The sequence below is a fragment of the Megachile rotundata genome, chromosome 1, assembly GCF_050947335.1.
Source record: "Megachile rotundata isolate GNS110a chromosome 1, iyMegRotu1, whole genome shotgun sequence".
NCBI lineage: Eukaryota > Metazoa > Arthropoda > Insecta > Hymenoptera > Megachilidae > Megachile > Megachile rotundata.
Window position 1 is genome coordinate 22,168,349 of NC_134983.1, and position 13,134 is coordinate 22,181,482.

General features: G+C 38.4%; 1 protein-coding gene and 1 long non-coding RNA gene across 5 annotated transcripts in view; one reads left to right on the forward strand and one right to left on the reverse strand.

Moving 5' to 3' along the window:
- The window catches only part of LOC143264984 (uncharacterized), a 436,316-nt gene that overhangs the window by 101,489 nt on the left and 321,693 nt on the right, over positions 1-13,134 (reverse strand). The window contains exon 4 of one of the 2 annotated variants that reach the window (XR_013039021.1): positions 6,107-7,028. The exons of the other annotated variant lie outside the window; for it this stretch is intronic. This is a non-coding gene — a long non-coding RNA (uncharacterized LOC143264984). Of the gene's footprint in view, positions 1-6,106; positions 7,029-13,134 lie in introns of those variants that run through there. 2 annotated transcript variants of the gene reach the window in all.
- The window catches only part of LOC100877240 (uncharacterized), a 340,218-nt gene that overhangs the window by 37,732 nt on the left and 289,352 nt on the right, over positions 1-13,134 (forward strand). The window lies entirely within an intron of this gene.

Below are 13,134 nucleotides of genomic sequence, written 5' to 3' on the forward strand. Positions count from 1 at the left end.
ACCCAGAAACTCGAAAATTCAACAAACTAACAAACGAGAGTTTCAGAATCCAAGAACCCGAGAATCGTAGTTCCTTGAACCTCTATCTTTACAAAATCTCCACGATCAAAATAATAATATACGAATATAGAAAAGAGATGAAATTAGGAAGGTTGACGAGGTCGATAAACCCAAGATGCATCGTGTGCAACTAGCCACAGGGCCCGCACACCCTGACCAATTACCACTGGGAGAATGCAAGTTGCTCCACTTGTACAATCAATGGCATTCGTATATAGAGTCGGCCACCCCGGGCAATTGTATTCCCCGTGCGGGCCGAGAGAGGCCTATTATGATCGTTATACTTCGAAAATACAAAGGAGACCCTGATACGGAGTTGTGCACCGGCTCACGGACACACGAAGCTAACAGTCGAAATATTAATAGAAACTGCGCGTTAGTGCTGGCTGCATGCTGGCAATGCATCGCTACACGGCCCTTTGCAGACAATGTGTACTTCTATCAACGGCCGTCCAGTTCTCTCACAATGAAAGCGAAACTATTCTGGCTTTAAACGCCAACTTGCAAACCCTGTTTTTAATGGAACAGATAGCTCACTCCGACTGTCATGTTTCTGTAAGGTGTTACAAAACGTTCCTAACGTTAACGAGACATTCTTCTAATTTACAAATTTATTTTGTTCCAAAATTTTATGTTCATTGTATATTTTTAATAATTTTGTACAATAGTGCTGGTGTATATTTTCAAATTTGTAGTTCTTTATTTGTACCAGAGGGTTTCTCAGGTCTATAAGTTGTTAGAACCCAATTTATAAAATACCCAACTTCCCTAAATCCCAATTTGCCAAATTCCTAACTTCTTTAAATCCCAATTTGCGAAATTCCCAACTTCTCAAGTTCCCAACTTCTCTAAATCCCAATTTACTAAATTTCCAACTTCTCTAAATCCCAATTTGCCAAATTCCCAACTTCTCAAATTCCCAACTTCACAAATTCCCAACTTCTCAAATTCCCAACTTCTCAAATTCCCAACTTCTCAAATTCCCAACTTCCCTAAATCCCAATTTACCAAATACCCAACTTTTCAAATTCCCAACTTCCCTAAATTCCAATTTGCCAAATTCCCAACTTCACAAATTCCCAACTTCTCTAAATCCCAATTTACTAAATTTCCAACTTCTCTAAATCCCAATTTGCCAAATTCCCAACTTCTCAAATTCCCAACTTCCCTTAATCCCAACTTCTCAAATTCCCAACTTCCCTAAATCCCAATTTACCAAATACCCAACTTTTCAAATTCCCAACTTCCCTAAATCCCAATTTGCCAAATTCCCAACTTCCCAAATTCCCAATTTCTCTAAATCCCAATTTAATAAATTTCCAACTTCTTTAAATTCCAACTTCCCTTAATCCCAACTTCTCAAATTCCCAACTTCCCTAAATCCCAATTTACCAAATACCCAACTTTTCAAATTCCCAACTTCCCTAAATCCCAATTTGCCAAATTCCCAACTTCCCTAAATCCCAATTTGCCAAATTCTCAACTTCTCAAACTATTAAATTACCTTCCCCCAAATTTTGCAAATTCCAAACTCGCAAATACTCGAATTTCTAAATTCCCAAGTTTCCAGTATAAATCACAATATTCTCAAATCCTCAAGTGTTCCAATTCTCAAATCCCTGAATTCCCAAGTTCTCCAATTCTCAACCCCCTGAAAGCTGATTACCTATGAGTCCTTCCAGCCTATATTTAATGTGACCAGTCTTCCAAAACATCCACCCATCAAAAAGTAGCTGTAAATCGCGTCGTTTGAGGGATTAAAGAAGAGGCCAAGTAAAAAAAAGACGAAAGTTCCGGTAGGGTTATAAACAACCGTGGCACAGTGCGGTTTCGTTGTAAATACGAGAGAGCAGCGAGCGAGACGGTCGAGGAAGAAACGCGCTTGCGTTGAACAAAATGCAGCGAGTCGGGCGCATCCTGATACGGTTCCGTATCTCGAAGCGCAGGACGTGCCTGAAATATGTACGAGACGTAAGCGTATGAAACTCACAGGATATCGTGTTGCACGCCTTTTGTTTTATGCAGGAAATGGTTTCCTTGCGAGCTGCGACGTTCGCTGTTGTTGCTGCCGCCTCTGCCGTTGTTGTTGCCGCCGCTCTTGTATCCTATATACTCGGTGTACGGATAAGATATCTCGCATTGTTTACCCGTAACGACCAGACGGGATTGCTTTAGTCCTCTATTGTTATTTATTTCGACGCTGTTGTCTCCGAACAAACGGCAATTACCGGGATGATTGCCACGGTATTTCCTGACGCAGCAATTTTTACCGGATGCGTTGAATAGCTTCGCGGATTTCTGTTTTGTTTCCGATACATGTGTCTTTCTCCAGATATAAGCTTAATGTTCGAGTCTGTTACTTGTAGACATACATTGCAGACAGACGAATGCTGTGGGGTCTTCATGGTTTAAGGAGAAAACACATGGGGGTTATATTAGGAAAGTTGGTAGACTGATTCACTATTAAAAAGTCTTCAAACCGAATATTTATGGTTCGTAGTAACAATGACAGCAATTATATAAGAGTACGATTTTACTCTTAATTAGATAGACGATTAAAGAGACGAAACATCGTTTGGATCTACCTCGTTCAATTTTACTTAACCCCTTGCTCTGTCATGTCACACTTATGACACACTCTACATGTGACGTATCAGTCTCGACATCCTTATTGAATTTTGAGTTCTTTTCTAATTACTATCTCCAGACTCACGTATCTTTGGATACAAAACCTTTAACTTCCTTTACTCTTCACTTTCTGACAATAAACACATGATGTAGCTTAAAGAAAACACTTGAAGTAACACATGAAGTAAGTCTTCACTTTCTAACAATAAACACATGACGTAGCTTGAAGAAAACACTTGAAGTAACACATGAAGTAAGTCTTCACTTTCTAACAATAAACACACGATGTAACTTGAGGAAAACACTTGAAGTAACACATGAAGTAACCCCCGAAGAAAATAGTAGGTTAATAGGTTAACGATTAAGGAACGCAAAGGCAACTTAACGTATCGATCTTAATTTTATTGACTGCAGCAGCCAATAAGCGACCAAGAACGTGATGGCAATGGCATGTAGCTGCCACACACTTGGCGTGACGTGCCGTACCTCAAGCAACGAAACAAAGGTTAAGTCCACCGTAAGTTATAAACTACATCAAACCAGCTGTCCAAGAGTTTCGCGGTAACAGGAGATTCGCAAGTTGATTGTTGCTCGACCAGCTTCCGGCTAACCGATGAGGGAGAGAGAGAGAAAGAGAAACAGAGAGACGAAGGTTCACGAGGGTTGATCCCGTGTCAGCCTTGGTCGTCAGGCAATTCTCGAATTAGTCGCAGTCGAATTAATCCCTCTCCGCGAACTATGCACGAACGGTTCGATCAACAACGCCAGATCCCGAAGTCTATCCACGAGACAGGGTTCGTGCTTTCGACGTCCTCTTCATCGAACATTTTCGCTCTGGAAAATTTTCTTAACTAGTTACAGAAATTAATACTTTTTTAGGGAAATTAATACGAATAATTTATATAATACAGAAATTAAAAGACGATATAGCTGCTATCAATTATAGCTGCTGATCAATTTTTAAGTTGAGTTAGTAGAACCTTGAATTTTAACATCTCTGAATGTATACATTTATTAATTTTTAAATTAATTTTCGAATTTATGGAATTTTCATACTCTTACAGCAAACTTCTTGATCGCCGAATTTAGAGGTTATTAATTTTCCACAATCTTGAATTTACAAATTTACAAATTTTCAAACTCTTAAACTCTCAAGGTTGCAAAGTCTCAAATTCCTAAATTCCCAAATTCTCGAAAAACAAAATTCGGAAATGTCCACGCTCCTAGACACCTAAATTTCCAAATTCCTATGTCTTCAAATTCCCAAACTCTTAAGTATCTAAATTTCGAAGTTCTGAAACTCCTAAATTTCCAAATTCCCAAATTCTCAAATTACCAAATCCATAAATTCCCTTCTCAAGTTTCCCAAATCTCCAGGTTCTCGAATCCTTGAATTCCCGAATTCTTCCATCGCTAAATCTCCAAATTCCCAAGACCTCAAATCCTCAAACCTCAAACCTCTAAATCGCTACGTTCAAAATTTTCTAAATTTCCAAACGTCCCAATCCCTCAACTCCAAATCTCCCAATTCACCCCAAATCTCCCAACTCACCCCCAAATCTCCAAATCCAAAAATTTCCGAATTTCGCACCAAAAAAAAAATTCCATCCTCCAAACAATAATCCAGGATTTCGCGTTTCGTTTTATCATTTGTTCCCCGAGTTCTAGCACCGTGCTCCGCAATTTTTCCGCGGCACTCTTTGCCCCGGACTTTTATTTATTTTTGCGTGTCGCTCGCAAGGGGCCAAGGTAGAAATTGGTAGGACGATCGCGTAAAACGTAGCTGGAAAGAGCGCACGAAGCTCGGTCGCATACCTGTCAGGCACAGGTTACCTGCTCTTCTACTCCTGTTCACGTTTTACCTGGCGCGTTACAAACGTTCGTTCACGTGGTCGTTCGAGCGTGAAACCTGCACTAGGGCGTACCTGAGACCCACACACGGACGCACGCGTGTGTGCACACGCAATAGTGTGCTTTGAAGCTTCTAAGACCGGGTCGATTATATCGCGGGCTCGTCCGACTTGAAAATCCCTCTTGTGTTTCACCTCCCTTCTTGGTGGTGATGCTGGTTAAAAGGAACGTGAGACCGCTTTTTCCTTGCTGAACCTTGTAATTGGTACAATAGGAACCTTTTGTATTTTTTTTCTGCCTTCGTAATGTAATTTCTGTTATGGAGCTCGTTTCTGTGCCAGTAGATGAATCAGCGGTATAATTTGGACTGCGTATGTTTACTTTTGGATTACGGATATTAATTTCCGGATTTGAAGCGACAATTTGTATGTAGTTATACTGCGATTGCATTAGATTACTATTAGTTAGGATTATTGTACATATTTTTAAGGAAATTATTACTTAGGTAGTGATAGCAAGTTGTTCACGTGAATCAATTTTCATGATATTTAAAAACGACAACAATCAAACGATATTTGATCGACCGAACTGTTTCTTAAAGACTTATATATTTCTCCGAAGAAGAACGAAAGAGGGTAAGTTAATGGTTTGTAAGTAGTCTGCTCAATAATTTGTATCCGAACCGTATTCGAAACGTTTGAAACGTCTTGCACCGTTTACGCGGCTCTTCATTACGAGTGGCGTCCCTCCGGTTTCACCCTAGCCGGCTTTTGAATTTTTAATTTCCGCCCGGTAATCACGAGGGTAGAGAAACGGTTGTCTCGCGTTTAGGGGACACGGCACAATTGTCACGAGCAAGATACATACGAATCTCTTTCGAATGCAGATGTATGCGAAAGGATCGGACGCGTGACTCGAGCGCGAACTCCGTGACGATGCACGCTATTCGCGTGCCACTCACGCGAAACGCACACCATTGCACATCAATGTATACCGACTAACGAGGTCGATTACACTGATATTGTCTCGAATTACCCTATGGTGGTTGTTCCGTGAAAGGGATCGAGGAAAGAATATTGTTCTGCTACAGTCCATGACCTTATCGTTACACTATCGTTACAAATATATATTATTTTACTTTCATGAAGGAGTGTTATATCAAATTTAACATGTATGAAATATAAACGTAAATGGAACTTAACCTTACAGTTACAACATTGTTACAAAAATATATTATTTTACTTTCACGAAGGAGTGTTATATCAAATTTAACATGTATGAAATATAAACGTAAATGGAACTTAAACTTACAGTTACAACATTGTTACAAAAATATATTATTTTACTTTCATGAAGGAGTCTCATATTAAATTTAACATGTATGAAATGTAAACGTAAATGGAACTTAACCTTACAGTTACAACATTGTTACAAAAATATATTATTTTACTTTCATGAAGGAGTCTCATATTAAATTTAACATGTATGAAATATAAACGCAAATCGAACTTAACCTTACAGTTACAACATTGTTACAAGAATATATTATTTTACTTTCATGAAGGAGTCTCATATTAAATTTAACATATACGAAATATATACATAAATCGAACTTAACCTTACAGTTACAACATTGTTACAAAAATATATTATTTTACTTTCATGAAGGAGTCTCATATTAAATTTAACATATACGAAATATAAATGAAAGTCGATGACTTAATCTTACAGTTACAACATTGTTACAAAAATATATTATTTTACTTGCACGAAGGAAATAATAAATTTAACATAAACGAAATATAAAATGTCTTCCTCAAATTTTATACATATATTTTTATATCTAACTGTTTAAATTTACAGTTGGTCCATCTGGTATTTATACAGTCTTAACAATTTATTAACACCACATTCTGTTAACTTATCAACACCACATGAACACATACGAATGAATGAGAAAAAGCTTGAAGATATAAAGACGTATAGGGGCAATATAAAATTGTAACGTGGCGAAGGAAAGTGGTTAAGAATTAGTTTGAGAGAGCAATAGCGTCGAAACAATAGCGGAAAATAAAAAGGTATACAATTGATCGTAGTTCCTTTCGATAGAACCCCTTTTGGTCCATACAACGTAGCTGTTGGCATTCATAGTTAAACGAACAGACTAGCGAGTCGGGTAATCGCAATTATGTGTCGAATCGCAAGAAAAGCTCCGGCACCGGCGATTCTAACGAATCCCATTGGCTGAATGGTATTCAGTGGAATCGGCATTCATAATTCAGCGCACGAGAAAAGAGGGATGGTTATTGTCTCGGTGGACTCGGTAACCGGTCTATCCAAGAAAACACAAAGCCAGAGATCGACCGGGTTTCCCTTTTTCTTCGTAAATACGTCTAGGCCGGCCGACGCGAAGAACCGTGGAAATCCTCCCACCTCGAATGCTGGAGACCTGGATACCGGATACGCTTGAAAACGGCTGGCCCGAGTTTCTGCGGAACGAAGAAAGAGGGTGGTAAAGGAACGTCGATCGAGAGGGATGCTATCGGGAAATTTCTGAAATACCGTGGCCCGTGAAATGCACTTGTTCTGCATTTGTACTTGACTTGCCTCTATCTGTCTTCATACGTGTGTGTATAACGCCGGATACTCCAGAATGTTGCCTAAATTTCTTCGGGATATTGATTACTTCGAACTTCAAGTTAAAAAAACTGCTCTTAACGACTTTTATATTTTTACCATAAAATTGTGACAGTCTAAAATTGTTGTTACAATAAAGTCTTTGATGCAAAAGAAACACTTAGAATTGCAAATAAATGTGTTCTGTATTACGTCGTGTTTGGTTTCATTTTAATCAGGAAAGTGGTTCAAACATATTCGTAAAAATTTCATGAAAAGGAAAATAAAAAGTGAACAAGTATTCTTGCATTAGGATTTACCCATCCCTAAATTTCTACGTCATCAAATTTAATAACTTAATAACCAAATTCCAATGCTTTTGACATTTTCTGACTATCCTTAATGTCTCCAAATCCTAACAGTCCACATTCTAACATACCTCCACAATACATCTCCGAGTCCTAACAGTCCTCAAATTAGCTTAAACCCATCACTACATTTTCGAGAACCGAAATCACCCCAAAAGTTCCTGTTAACGTATTAAAGTAAACAGTATTCCTCTGAAAGAGTATGAATATAAATTTTGGAAGTACCAGTTAACAATATTATTGACAATGGACGTATATTTTATTTCCGTGTTTGAGAACAATGGTATATTTCACCATGAATTCACATCGAAATTAAAACGTTCCGTCGCGTAAACTCTCGCACGATGAATTACGTCGGGAGCAGATTACATTCCATGCACGATAGCTTACAACGCGCTGCTCCACTTCTTCTGTTAAATCAATAATGTATCGGCCTGGACCGGCGGCGCCGGCGACCATCGTAGTTCGTTCGCGACTTTAAATCTTCGCAAAACGAATTCGCGGAAAAATTTCATCGCGATAAACTCCTGGTGTAGCACCCTTCCTGGATTAAATATTCATAGACGAGACCGTGTATCGATCACGGTGCGCGACAAGGATTTATTAACGCTAGAATACCATAATCCATTGCTTTTCATTTATACTTGGTAAATAAAATGCTGTACAGATCTACTTTTCATTTATGTATGCGTGTACTGTCAAAGCTACTTAATTCGAATCCGATAAAGGCAAGCTTCCAACAGACGGGAAAACTAGAGTACGAATCGAGGGATGCTTGGAGAGATGATGTGTGGTGTTATGTGGATACGTAAAAATGTAAGGTGTCGTCATATGTGGATGGCGGTATACAATTTGTGACATATTTTTAACAAAATATTGAAATCATGTCTCTTTATATTTTTCCTTAATTTTACAAAAATAATGCATTTAAGAATTAAAAGAAATTCCTCATAACACATTCACATATGAAGTTACAGAAGTACACATATGTTATTTGTAGTACATATGTGAAATATGTACTTTTCTGAATTGTATCCTTATTAACAAAACATTGAAATCATGTGTCATTATATTTTTCCTTAATTTTACAAAAATAATGAATTTAAGAATTGAAAGAAATTCCTCATAACACATTCACATATGAAGTTACAGAAGTACACATATGTTATTTATAGTACATATGTGAAATATGTACTTTTCTGAATTGTATCCTTACTAACAAAATATTGAAATCATGTCTCTTTATATTTTTCCTTAATTTTACAAAAATAATGAATTTAAGAATTGAAAGAAATTCCTCATAACACATTCACATATGAAGTTACAGAAGTACACATATGTTATTTTTAGTACATATGTGAAATATGTACTTTTCTGAATTGTATCCTTACTAACAAAATATTGAAATCATGTCTCATCATATTTTTCTTAATTTTACAAAAATAATGAATTTAAGAAATGAAAGAAATTCCTCATAACACATTCACATATGAAGTTACATAAGTGCAACATATTTTTAGTACACACATGAAATATATACTTTTCTGAATTGTATCATTGCTAACCAAAAATATTGAAATCATGTCTCGCCATATTTTTCCTTAATTACCCAAAAATGCATTTAGGGATTAAAAGAAATTCGTAACACCGATAATACGAGAAAATTTGAAATTTAAATGGAAAAATGTAGACCGCTGTGCATCGAATTTGTGTTAATATAGAATGACGTAGATCGAATGAAATCCTACGGGTTTATTTACGTAATACGTACACAATAACAGTCAAATGATGCTTTCGCTCCATTCTTCCGAAAATGTTTCGATCAAGTTAAAAATCGCGGGAGCAGCAAGAGCGGCAACAAAAGCATAAAATTTGAACAAGTATCAGGTTCCAGGCATCGGAAATTTTTGTTTGCCAGCAAAATTGAAATATTCAAGCTGCTTTCGTCCCTGCCACAACATCTGCAAATAATGGGAAACGCGTCTCCCAGCATTGAATATACTCCTGCACATTCTGGCCAACTTATAGTCTGTTCCCTATTCATGATACCTTTCTGCGGGATTGAATATATTACGATTAACTGTTCAAACAATTTATTGTCGCATGAGCATTTGTGTAATTGGACAGAATTTTTTGGATGATCAGTGTTTGAAGATAAGGATCGTTTCAAATATTTTTGTGTCTTTAACTTTTCAAAATTTGGGATTTCTAAAGTTTTGTATGTTCTAATGCTTGGTTGTGGTATTTTTAAATTTCTGGGTTTTGAAATATTGAAATTTTTGGAATCTGAGAATCTCCAACTCCTCAAATCTTCAAATCTCCAAATCTCCCAAATTCCAACTTTTCCAAATTCCAACTCTCCCAAATTCCAACTCTCCCAAATTCCAACACTCCCAAATCCCAAATCTCCCAAATCCCAAATCTCCCAAATTCCAACTCTCCCAAATTCCAACTCTCCCAAATTCCAACTCTCCCAAATTCCAACACTCCCAAATCCCAACACTCCCAAATCCCAAATCTCCCAAATTCCAAATCTCCCAAATTCCAACTCTCCCAAATTCCAACACTCCCAAATTCCAACACTCCCAAATCCCAAATCTCCCAAATTCCAACACTCCCAAATCCCAAATCTCCCAAATCCCAACTCTCCCAAAATCCCAAATCTCCCAAATTCCAACACTCCCAAATCCCAAATCTCCCAAATCCCAAATCTCCCAAATCCCAAATCTCCCAAATCCCAAATCTCCCAAATCCCAAATCTCCCAAATCCCAAATCTCCCAAATCCCAACTCTCCCAAATCCCAAATCTCCCAAATCCCAAATCTCCCAAATTCCAACTCTCCCAAACCCCAACTCTCTTAAATCCCAAATCTCCCAAATTCCAACTCTCCCAAATCCCAAATCTCCCAAATCCCAACTCTCCCAAATCCCAACTCTCCTAAACCCCAACTCTCTTAAATCCCAAATCTCCCAAATTCCAACTCCCCTAGTAAAGTATTACCGATGACCACCGCTCTGTTGCGCAAAACCGCACCACATTCAATTCGAAATTTATTTACACCGTTATTCAGAAGAAGTTAAGACCTGTCCCTTTGACACGGGAGTGCAGGCGTCGATCGTACAAGTCAGCAGGTGTGTCACTGCAGCTTTCTATAAACTGGTATAGGGCTAAAGCTCTTAGGGGTGTATTAATCCCTGGTATTACGAGGCCGTCGCTGTGCGCAAACTTATCAAAGGGAGTATTACAGCCAGTTCTCGATCTCCTTTTCTTCTTATCTCCTCTTGCCTTGATCTTCGACTCTTTCGCATACCCTTTTTTTGTCTCTCACGGTTTCCTATTACTTTCTTAACTAAATGTCCCCTTTTAATTCGACAGAATTATTGTTTTCTTAGTGTCCTTTGAGATGCAGTACATTTGCACTTTTGGAAATTATTTTCTGTGTAAAATATCACTTATTTATTAACTGTACTATTACTCTTTAATAATTCATTCATTCATCTATTCATTTATTTCTTCATTTTTAATAATAATTCAGGACAGCTTTCATTCAAAACACTTTCATTCTAGTTTATACTAGATCTAAAAAATTGAAACTAGAAACTTGAAACCAAAAAATGGTTAGAGTAGTAAATTTGATGAGAGACAGCAAAAATTGATAAAAAGCCAGAAGAGAGATAGGAAGAGTTCGAGGTAGGAACGAAGGCTGCGAAGGTGAAGGCGAAGCGTTCGAAACGCGATGCACGCGTGTCGAAACTCGGTTCGGCTTTGCTCCTGACGTTTGGCGGGCGGCGATAACGGTAATCCAATTTTTCCGAATAATATTTGTCTTGAAGATCGACGTTCGCCTTGTCCGTTCTTCCTTCGCTGTCTGGCGTGCCAGAGGATGACCTTCGATCATTTGCACCCTCGCATCAAACGAGATAGCTTCGGTTTATTTAACTCTTCTGCATCTTTTGTGTCTTATATAATAGTTTATCTACAATAATTATTTTCTAAGGAGAACATCTTTAATTGTGACATTTAAACGAATAGCTTGATTAATCTGTTTCATGTTTAATACCTGAACCTATAATTCATTTGTCAGGTCAGATAAAACTAGCTGCTCCAATGTTAAAACAAGTAAAGAAAGTTGAAATGTTATGTTACTTTTGCATGTGGCAATCGTTGACTATGCAAATTATAGTTGGATTTGAATACCAGAAGTGTATTAAAAATTCAAGTAAGGTTTGTTACAGGTGAAGTGCGAGTCAGACTCAAAGTAGCACAAGGAGTTATCAAGCTTGAAAATAACTGATCATAGATTTCTCATTTTCACTTGCAAAAGCTATTAAGAAGCTGCTGTCGCAATGTATGCTATTCTCTAAATAAATGATTCTGTCAGATAATTTACCTAAAACCATTACTTATTTATTTTTACAGTCCATTTCCACTAGAAACGTAAGCGATCATTAAACTCAATAAATCGAGTTAATCGCTGTCTCGCAACGTCGAGATTTCTCCCAAAGAAATGAGTCGAATCGTCTGAAAAATGCAGTGGATAAATTGAGTTTAAGATAATCGGATTAGTTAGTTGACTATTCTGGAGCGTGATGGATATTTCGGTAATAAAAGTCCGCGTCAATTTGAATCCGCGGTGGCGTTGATAGGATCGTGGAAAACGGTGTTCGATTAAATTAAGCGGTTCGTTGAAAAGAAACTCAGTTAACGTTAACGAATTTTTCTTTTCCATCGATCCTGCGGGCGTCGTAGCTGACTTATTCGATCGTTGCAAATCAGGCTCTATTCTGGAATTGGCTAACCGAGAGACTGTTTTCACGCTTCTTGAATATTTGAAAGCATCGAAGCCTCTCTCTTACGGCAGTCTTGCGTGACGGGGGATCTCGCCATTCTATAAACGAACAACTACGGTTAATGCAGAAGCTTTTAAACTGCCAGATATAAATATCGGTTTGTCTCTTTTTCTACGTTCGGCGAATACGAATTTTTTTATTGGGAGATGTGGGGGTTTGGGGTGTAGGGATGAGGGTATAGGAATTTGAGGAGTTAGGAGTTGGGGAGTTTAGCTATTTGGGGGTTTAGAAATTTGGGGATGTGGGGATTTGGGGATGTGGGGATTTGGGGATGTGGGGATTTGGGGATGTGGGGATTTGGGGATGTGGGGATTTGGGGATGTGGGGATTTGGGGATGTGGGGATTTGGGGATGTGGGAATCTGGGGATATGGGGACTTGGGGATGTAGAGATTAGGGACGTAGGAATTTCAAGATTTAGGAATTTGGGGACCTGGAAATTTGGGAACTTAGCTATTTGGGGATGTGGGGATTTGGGGATGTGGGGATTTGGCTATGTGGGGATTTGGGGATGTGGGGATTTGGGTATGTGGGGATTTGGGGATGTGGGGATTCGGGGATGTGGGGATTTGGGGATGTGGGGATTCGGGGATGTGGGGATTTGGGGATGTGGGGATTCGGGGATGTGGGGATTTGGGGATGTGGGGATTTGGGGATGTGGGGATTTGGGGATGTGGGGATTTGGGTATGTGGGGATTTGGGTATGTGGGGATTTGGGGATGTGGGGATTTGGGGATGTGGGGATTTGGGGATGTGGGGAT